At 39.7% G+C, this 10,686-nt stretch overlaps 1 pseudogene; it reads right to left on the bottom strand.

Annotated features, from left to right (window-relative positions):
- Positions 1–2,166: 2,166 nt before the first annotated feature.
- LOC131782436 (uncharacterized) lies at positions 2,167–10,267 on the bottom strand (annotated as a pseudogene).
- Between the last annotated feature and the right edge of the window lie 419 nt (positions 10,268–10,686).

Genomic DNA, 10,686 nt, shown 5'->3' with positions numbered 1-10,686 from the left:
CAAGGATCACCACTTTCCCTTGCCTCTCCCTCACAAACCAAGATTACGCTGCCGAAGGCAAAACTCTCGGTTGAGTTTCTCAAAATATCACGTATGCAAATATTTGAATGGCTCACCACTCCAGGCTAGTGTGACTTTGCATCTAACTTTTCGATAAAGGAAAAGAGTTACGATTGTTTGGACCACGAAGATCTCGAAAGATCAATGACATTAAAGTAAGTCTTGTAAATTACGCGTCACGCGCTTATAAAGTAGCACATCACGCATCATGTTGTGATGTCCGGTTCCGCATCACGCGGATAATTTGGGTCCAATCACGCATCACCCTGCAAATTTTGGGGCCATCACGCGTCACGCAAAAATCCATAGCCTCCCTCGAAAATCGGCAAAGGCAAGCGAAGAAGAAATCGCGCTATGAGGTAAAGGAATTAAAGAGAATCTTGAGAGAGGCGTTAACACAACAAGAAGAATTCAAGGCGCGATAAAAGCCATAGACCTCTAAGGGAAAGAGCGAGAGGCGAAAGAGAAACGTTTTATCGGCAACTACTTGAGCAAAGAGAAGAATTCGAGAAAGTACTTGACCACGAGAAGGAGACAGAAGTTGATCTTTCAGAATTATTGGACATAATTGTAATGAAACCCTTGGGTGCTCTCTGTGGCTACCTTGAGAGGAAATTCAATATTCTTGATTAAAAAAAAGGATCTGGACTTCAAGGAGACACATCATCTACATCAAGATGCAAATGAAGTATCTCCTACTCTTGTAAACAGTATTCCTTCTGAGCAAGTGCCTGTTCTTCCAGTGAAAAGAAAACTCTCAACTCTAACTGACAGTGACCGCGCAGCAAGTTTTTGAGCAAGTGGGAAGGGGCTATTTTTGGCTCCGTTATTTCTGTTAAATCATTTTTTGCTTAATTATTTTTATTTTTGCAAAAGATTGATTATGATACAGGAATATGATACAGGATTATGAAAAAGAGCTCTCATGGAGATTTACAACCGATGGGCCTGTGTATTCAAGTCCTTTTGTAGCCATGATTGAGGGAAGTATGTCTTGTCACACAATGTGTAACGCAAGGCCTCGTGATAAGCATGACACTCAAGTAGCAGCATTTGCTTTGTCAAGTGTTGGAAACCTGCATATTCTGGATTTTTATTTAGGAGTTCTCTTAGCTTTTTATTCATTGCCTGGTGAAGTATTTTCTTCACCTGTTGTATTCAACAATCAAATTCTCATTGGCTGTAGGGACAACTATCTCTACTCACTTGGAATATTAACCCTTTAACTCCCCAAGATCTCATTAGTAATTCTCCTTACTGTCTGCCATATAGTTCTTATGATGTTAATTTGGAGAATTTGGTATTGGATCAACTAATAATCCCTAATTAATATTTTTTCTCATCACTTGTCTGCCTGATATTGTATTGATATTGTATGGAGAAATTCTGTCTTGGTAACTTATGGGAGTTAAAGAGTTAAATGAAACTGAAGAGTAAGTAGTAACAATGTTGACTTTAAAAAATATTTTTATTTTTTTTTTACTCATCTGAAAAATACAGCTAGATTTTCATTTTAATTAATTCCCAGACTGAATTATTTTTTCTGCAGGCTTAAGACTGAATATATTTTATATTACAAAGTTGAATTACAATCAGAATTATCAATATTGCTATTTCGCGTCTGTTATTTGAAGATAAACTGTATGAAAAAAAATTATTTCAGTGATTGCATTTCCAGTGGCATATAAGAATATTCTATTATGAAATTCTCTACCTCAAGCAGCTATTCATCTTAAACTTAAGTGCAAGTCATTATTGATCCCTTGGGGGGAAGACTGGGAGGATTTTGGGGATCACATGGTGTTTTGGGGGAGTGGAGGTGGATCAGTCATCGCTGACAGAGTATAAAAGGGGATTATAGAAAATTTACTGGCAATGAGGGGGGATCATTAGAATACTACAGAGCCTTAGGGGGGAGGGGAGCAATGGCTTCCCCTTCTTCCCAGCCCTCCACCCCCCACCCCCTCGGGTTATGGATAATGAGTAGTCCCTGATTTGCCAATTTCAGCCCTGGTATTCCTACAGTAAATGATTGTTGTGCAAAAGAGAAGAGTTAAGTATTAAATTTTTACAGCGTTCACTCCCTGGCATATCAATTACTTTTTCATTTCCTTATTTGACTGAACTTGATCAATAGAAAAGTTACAATGAAAGAAAAAAAACCCGCCTCCTCTTAACGTTCCATGCCGTGTCGCAGATCATCCATGGCAAGCTGTATGTTACGTAACTTATTCTGAATACGCCTTACATCAACATGTTCGGGACCAAGTTTTTTCAGTCGAATATTTAAAGCTCGTTTAAAGTACACCTTGGCCTGTTCCAGGTCGCCAAATTCACGGTGTACATCACCCAAACTATTGTAGGAAAATGCCACATAAACATGGTCAGGTTCCAGACTCTTCAACTGGATATGTAAAGCACGTTCGTATAGCTCTTTGGCCTGTTGCATGTTATCCAACTCAAATTGCACATTACCCAAATGGTGGTATGAATTCGCCAAATCAACATGTTCGGGTTCAAGATTTTTCAGGTGTATAGCCAGTGCTTGTTCGTGATATTCCTTGGCCTGTCCCAGATTATTCCATTTAAGATGCACCAAGCCTAAGTTATGGTAAGTATCCACGACTTCAAGGTGATCGGGACCAAGCTTTTTCAACTGAATGTCTAGAGCACACTCCAAATGCTCCTTAGCCTTTTGAAGGTTACACAATTCACCTTCTACATTTCCCAATTGAAAGTAATTACGGGCGACATCAACATGCTCGGGTCCAAGCTTTTTCAATCGAATGTCTAGAGCTCGTTGATAACACTCCTTAGACTTTTGCAGGTCACCAAATTTATGCTGTACAATACCCAAGCCATTGTAAATATCAGCGACATGAACATGCTCGGGTCCAAGCCTTTTCAACCGAATGTCTAGAGCTCGTTGATAACACCCCTTAGACTTTTGCAGGTCACCCAATTTACGCTGTACAATACCCAAGCCATAGTAAATATCAGCGACATGAACATGCTCGGGTCCAAGCCTTTTCAACCGAATGTCTAGAGCTCGTTGATAACACTCCATAGACTTTTGCAGGTCACCCAATTTACGCTGTACAATACCCAAGCCATAGTAAATATCAGCGACATGAACATGCTCGGGTCCAAGCCTTTTCAACCGAATGTCTAGAGCTCGTTGATAACACTCCTTAGACTTTTGCAGGTCAACCAATTCACTCTGTACAATACCCAAGCCATTGTAAATATCAGCGACATGAACATGCTCGGGTCCAAGCCTTTTCAACCGAATGTCTAGAGCTCGTTGATAACACTCCTTAGACTTTTGCAGGTCACCCAATTTACGCTGTACAATACCCAAGCCATAGTAAATATCAGCGACATGAACATGCTCGGGTCCAAGCCTTTTCAACCTAATGTCCAGAGCTCGTTCAATATGGTCCTTAGCTTGTTGCAAGTTTTCCAGTTCACTTTCCACTACACTCATGGTAACCAATGAAAACGCCACATAAATATGATCATGACCAAGATTCTTCACTTGGATTTCCAAAGCACGTTCATAATACTGCATGGCCTCTTTCAGGTTACCCGATTCGTACTGTACATTACCTAGATGATGGTATGAATTTGCCACATCAACGTGCTGGGGTCCAAGAATTTTTAGCTGAATGTCTAGAGCACGTTCATGATTCTCCTTGGAATTTTGAATGTCACCCAACTCACGCTGAACCGAACCTAGTAAATTGCAAATTCTCACAAGGGCATCATCCGTGGATCCAAGTTCTTTTAACTCAACGTCTCCAGGATACTCACAACTCCGTATCTTCTTATCCATTTCAACCAGTTTCAAAGCTGTTTCACTGAAAATTCGCGGTGATTTCTGCAAATTATTGCAAGCCTTCTGAAATATTCTGAAAATTTGAAGTAGTTGAAAACGTGTTTCTCGGTAACTTGATATTTATCCTCGTGAAGGAAGACCTTTTCAATTTCTGCAGCAAACGTATTCAAGTGTGGAATGAGATGCTCACTATCACGAATAGAGTTTTCGTTGTGCCAAGTGTATGGTAGATGAATGTCTATGAATTGGTTGAAGGACATTACGGCGTATGCAACACTTCGAACGTGTTCATCAGGCTCCTGACACTCGTTGATTACAGATTTACTGGCTTCATGCACAACTTGATGCACACTAACAAAAATTCCACTTTCTCTCTCATTGAAGAGAAGAAGAGAGTAGCCTTGGATCTGAAGAGCAATTTCTTCTTTATCCAAATGCGGATTTTGATCATTCAAAATGTACTTCATAAGGATGTCTAAATGCAAAGGTTGTAAAGAACACAGGGAAAGGAGTGTAAACGCGCTTTTAACAACACTGTCATTGTTTATCGCTCGTTCAATAGCCAGCTTGGTTGCGACAGTCATGGACTTCCTGTAGCTTGGGTTGGTTTTTGTTAGTTCCTTTTCAGTAAGGGCTCGCATACCTTTCTCTAGCTTTTCTAAGTACTCTTCCCATCCAAAGCTTCTGGCAACTTTACTTTCACGAACCTTTTTCATGTAAACGCCTGCACTAGCCAGCGCGAGGGGTTGGTAATCTAATGCCTTAGCGATTTTATCCTCCATTCCTTGTTGTCTAATACCAGAGACCTTTGCTAAAAGGCAACGGGCATCTGTGGGCACCATGCCTTCGCTCACTGAAATGTGAGAGACAAACGAGCTTTCAGAGGGGATGGATAAAGAGTTCTGTGTTGTGATAAGCAACTGGCCTTTCGTCCACAGGTGGTTTCCAGGCCGAGGGAGGAAATCATGTACATCACATAAACTGCTAACATTGTCGACCACCAAGAGCCACGATCCGTAAAGAGGAATTTTGGTTGCTATCAAATCCTTTAGATTGTTGATTTGTTCTTCAAACTGCATATCTGTTGAGTTAAGGGTTTGCATGATAGTGTATTCAGGGCACTTGATTTGTCTTCCCAAAGAAGCGTACGATTCCAGGAGCGTTTTTGAACTTTCAGCGTTAAGAGTCATTACGAACGTGGGGGTTTTGAGGTCTTTGCTAGCTGTTTCGTAAAAGTGTTGAGCTACCAGACCGGCTAGTTGAGATTTGCCACTTCCAGGGTTACCCGAAATATATAAGTAACTCAAACCATTTTCATTTGCTTCTCTCAGCCGTTCAAGTTGTTTTGTTATTTTGCCAACCTCGCTCTCGCGTGATGCGATTTCGTGTGATGGTTTCGGCGGAAGAATGCAGAATGAAGAAACATCATTATGTAACTGTTCCTCAAGGATATGGTGCTGTTCTTCAAGGACTTGATGCTTTTCGTCAAGGACTTGATACTGTTGTTGAAGGACCTGATTATCTTCTTCAAGGAGTTGATGTCTTTCTGTAAGGAAACGGTTTTGCTCTTGAAAGGTTTGTAGTTTCACGTTGGTTTCACGGAGTTCATGGTAAAGGATCTTAACGTTTTCCAAAACACTTTGAAGGTCCTTTGTCGGAAAACTTTTCTGCTTGCAGATATTTTGAATATCATTGGTTGAGAGACCAAGACACTGAAATGCGATCTGCACTTTACGAACAGCAAGTCTGAACTGTAGATCTGACAGCTGACCCTGTGGCATGTGAGCAAACTCTTCATTGCGAAATTCTCTGAGATCATTGACATACGAGCGAACTGCTGCACCGAGTCCGTGGCCGATGGAATCGGAGTAAAGTACTGCAAAAAAGAGTGTAGTACAATCCCACAGTGCCCTATTTCCGTTTCTTATCGTTTCCAGCGGACGATCATTTCGTTTTCGGCTCCGGAGAGACTCTGTGTTGTAAAAGTCCATTCCATTTTGAGGTGTATCTTTCCATTCTCCCAACGTTGCCTGGTAACGACTGTTCCACTCTTGTTTAAAAATGGATCGCAGCTCTTGTGGCAGGATATCAGTGACTACATGACAAATTCTGAAGTAGTTTAGTTGCTCTTTGGTGTAAACTGAGGAAGCCATGTCTTCGTTGTCGTGTCATTTTTTTAAGTTTCAACCCTGTTTGGAAACCGTATTACACCTTCAATATTGACTGAAAAGAATCTCAATTTCAGTTGCCAATTACTTAAATTAGGCGTGTAAGAATGAGAAACTTCATGATAAGTTCACTTTGGTATTTTTTGCAAGGCCTTCATGGTTGCACTTACTCGCTGGATGTAATGTTTATACAAATGGCCCTTGGTTATTCCTATTTGTCCCTCACCAGTTATCCCAGGAAATCTAGAATTCATTCTAGAATTTAAATGATCAGACATTTTCTACTATCGTATGGTGTTTAGTAATTTGTAATCATACAAGAGACAACGAAATCGGATGACCGCGAAGCGGGAGTTCGATTTGTCAATCACGAGTGTGATTACTGATCAAAATTGACGACACGAAAACCTCTTACCAAGTAATTATAACCATTTCAATTTCCGGGAGAAGTATAAAATGTATTCATTAGAAAAGGGCATATAATTACAATCTTTAAACACTGAAGCATTACAATCTTTGAGAAATACAAAATGACAAGCTCCAGAAACAGTTTCCAATAGTCATTGTGGGAAATCCCCCGCTTTGGATGGTAGGATGGTGCGCCATTGATAAGATTACTGTTATCAATTCTGTGAACCAAATGTCCGATGACACCTTTTCAGATATATCAGTAAGAACCAGGGTAGTTCATCCACCAATCACATTCGTGGAAATCGGGATGGTTATAATAAGACAGGAAAAGTTATAAGAACTGCGGAGTTAAATTTTTTTGCACTGTTAACGTTGATCTTGTAAAAGGGAACAGAGAATAGCTTCGCGCTAAAAATTAAATACCATGTAATTTTTCTTAAGTGGCCGGCGTCCTACTCTGATCGCAGCATTTGTCATGGAAGGAAAGCTTAGAGGCTTTTTTTTTCAATTTACATAACGCATGGATCTGTATGATAGGGGTAATAACTACGCTAGCAAGTATACTTCAAACAAGGGAAGGTCACCGATGGACAAAGTGTAAAGACTTTTTTTGGCTGTTCTTCACTGATTTATGATGATTTTATCCTTCCTTAAAGATAACTGCTATATCTTTGTCATTTCAGACTTTTCAGAAATACACTTATTAAGAGACGTGTTTTGGTCAAGAGTCTTTTTCATTTTGCTTATTGCCATAAAGCGCCATTGGTTGTTGCGTAACTCGCTCAGTTTAAGAAATAGAATAGCTTGATTTTATTTTTGATGAGCGATACACAATAATCATACGCACTCAGTGAATTCTCAAGCCAATCTCTTTCCAGGGGTTCTCGGATCAATATCAGTATCTGTGCAACTGCCCACCTACCCCTCCCCTAACCCAACACCAGTCAATTGATAACAAGTTAGAGTTAATGTTGTGTTAGGGAAGGAGTGGGTGGGTAGTTGCCCAGATACTGATATTGATCCGGGTTCTCTCTCTTCCTTCCTCGCGAAGGTTATGCACTTATTAATTATTAGCCCCCCCCCCCCGACAACCTTAGGGTGGAGAATTGATTTTAATAATTAATTATTATTTGAACCAGAAGTGCCAAGTCTTTCCAGCGGAATGCAAATGTTCTATCCATAAATAAGGAGGTGTAAAAATTCACTTTCGCGAAGGATAGACTCAAAAGAAAAGATCTACAAGGTCAAGGTTTTTAAGATTGGTCCAAGCGTAAAATGTCGCTGTCGCACAAGCCCATTACTTCAAGTCATGGGCTTCTGATGGTCGCTGCTTTTGTCTTTTACAAAAAAAAGATTGGGTGGGGCATTTAAACCGCAATGTTTGCTCGGAGGTTGATCAAACCAATCTTTAAAAGTTCAAATGCCCGGGGTTTCTCGAGGGGATACTGAAGCTTCGAAATGATCGACACATCACTTCTCGAGAGAGAAAAAGAAAGGACCCAGGGAACGAGGATGTCTCCACGCGACCGGCTCTCGCACGCGTGTGTCTAACGCTCTCTACATCATAACCCCGAGGTTGGCTACACGTAAGCTAAAAAAAGTTATAAGCTTCTGGAGCGTTTTGTAATTGTAAGGACAATTTTGCCACTGATCCCTTACTGGAGTCAAAGTCAAAGTCAAAGCATTGTCCTGCCATCTGCTCGATGTTAGCCAGTTTGTGAAACGTCGTCACGCATAAGATTCAATGCAGCTCAGCCGTTGCTGGTGGTCTTGTCATGCAACGCATTTCTGTCCGCCACCAAGAGAAAGCGTTGCGTAATAAGACCAAACAACAGCTAATGAGTTTCTTTCTCCAAGAATAAAACGTTTTGCATAAGTTATAGAAATACCTCTTTGTTTTCATGCGTCTTATTTTTTCCCACTTTACGTTGTCATCATTGGGTCACGACCTGTCGGCGACGTCTACCGGCGGTACTGAAAAATGATCTTTCTACCTTTCGAAACCTATTGAGTGGTGTATAATTACTATCAAAGTGCTCTGTGAGCAAACTCGTGAATTGACACATGATTTTTTAGATTATGTTTAATGTTATCTGGTTTAGGGAATTTTGTGGTTGATTGTCATATCTAGAGTACGAGCAGTAGTTCAGTGTTCGCTAATGTAGCAAAGAAACAAAGTAACGTTGGAATAAGAAGGCATTACAATTGAAATGATCATGCTATTACATTGACAAGATGGATGATGTCATGTGTTTTAAACGTCTATCATTTTTGTTTCTGGTTCAAAAGAAAAGGTTGGAAGTAAATGTGGGTGAAAAGTAAAATTTAATGTCTTTCGTTGTAAATATTAGAAAATCAAGGCAATACTGTCTTAATGAAAACATTAACGATTCCCTCTTTATCAAATGAGACAAACGGGAACGAGTTTGTTTAGGTGTTATTTGATTTTCGTGTTAACTTGTAATTTCGTCAGTCGCCGGCATCTTTTGTTGCTTCACACAGGAAAAACACACGCGACGAAACGTAATGATCAATTTTGTCCTTAATCTCACGCCATAACAGAAAAAGCTTTTGAACATCTGTAAACTCCGAGCACTTCGCAGTAAGTGATATTTTCAATGAATTTTCGGATTGTTTTCAAGTTCAAGGATTGTAAATTACAATTTTATGAAAGACGAAGGTTGTTCTGTTATTTCAGTGTCAATCCTTGCATGCCTGCCAGTCGCTGGCGCCGCTTGTTGAAACTAAAATGAAAAAAAAAAACTCTTTTAAGATTATCATTGGCTTCTTTTTCACCCCACCATTATTCTTAGCAACAAAGGTCGCCATTTCGTCTGTTTATTGCTCGCCAAAAACTATCAAATGCACCCAAAAGCCTAAAATCTAAAAAAAGTTTACAGGAATCGACCAATCAAGCGAGCGATCGAATGACATTCCCCACATCGTACGATATCGTATCTATAACTCGCTCTTGCGCATGCGCGCAATTCACGAGTTAATAAAGGGGATTTATTTTTTTCAAATTTTTTTTTAGATATGATTATTTTTGGCCGTCACCCAAGAATTCCAACCAAAAAATCATGACTGTCCATACACCTCATGGTGAAATTTCGAAGTCTTCGACATTAGGTCACAAAACATCAAAAACAACTAAACTATTCGTTACATTAGTGTTATTGCGCAATATAAATGTCACATCATGGGTTTCCCGCATACCACGGAGTTTTACTTGTAAGATATAGTGAAGGAGGCCTAATGATCAGCTCAGATCGGTAAGCTTTCCTAAAATTTGCAAGCAACTTTGATCAATGATCCCGATGAAAAAGACACAAAATGATTTAGTAAGGTATTCGAACCGAAAAGTATTTAAGAATGCTGACTGAAATTGGTGACGGATAAAACAAGAGATGCTTGATAAGCACATTGTTGTCAGATTGCGTCATATTCCTTCTTAACCTTGATTTTGTTCTTTACATGATTGAAAACTAAGAAACGTATCTCCTTTGATTCTTAATGACCTTCTCGAACGTTAAGTATATCACAAATAACACGAATTTGCTCCGGAAACGATGCGATGTGCAGTTTTTCAGTTGCATCTGCATATATTTCCGGGTTACGGTAAATATTCAGAGCCTGTTCTTTGATCAGAATTGAATTAGATAAAGTTTTCTGCTCACTTTGTCTGAAGGATTTGTACTCACCATTCTATACACAACAGTTTAGCCGTGACAGCATCATAAATTGTAAGTTAAAGACTTAGTGAGCAAGGTCCATGGAGTCACCTTCGTTACTGATGTCTGCAAGTCGTGTGTGGCTAGTCTTACAAATCCCATCGTACTTTGTGGGTAAACAAAAGCGCATAGGTATGTAATACGTACAGATTTAACAAGTCAACCACCTACCTTTTTTTAAACTGGCATCCGATTTCAAAAAGTCTTTTCTCTTTTAGCGTTGAACCAGAAGAAGAAGAATCAGAAGAATACTTTCTCGTTCATCAATCGAAAACTGCTCAAAAGGCAGCCCAGTTCCATTCAATTGTGAGTTCTTTTCTAATCCGTATCACAAATTACCCATAATGGGTGTGTCTTATCGTTTTCCCTGAGAGCACCAAAGGATTGCAATAGGTTTGAGCATGCATCTCAATTTAATTAAAGCAGTCAAGATAAGCTAAGTCTATATGCATCTGTGGATTATATCTTGTAGCAAAAC

This window comes from Pocillopora verrucosa, chromosome 14 (assembly GCF_036669915.1).
Source record: "Pocillopora verrucosa isolate sample1 chromosome 14, ASM3666991v2, whole genome shotgun sequence".
NCBI lineage: Eukaryota > Metazoa > Cnidaria > Anthozoa > Scleractinia > Pocilloporidae > Pocillopora > Pocillopora verrucosa.
The sequence above is the reverse complement of the archived record's forward strand: the minus strand, read 5'-3'. Positions and strand labels throughout refer to the sequence as shown.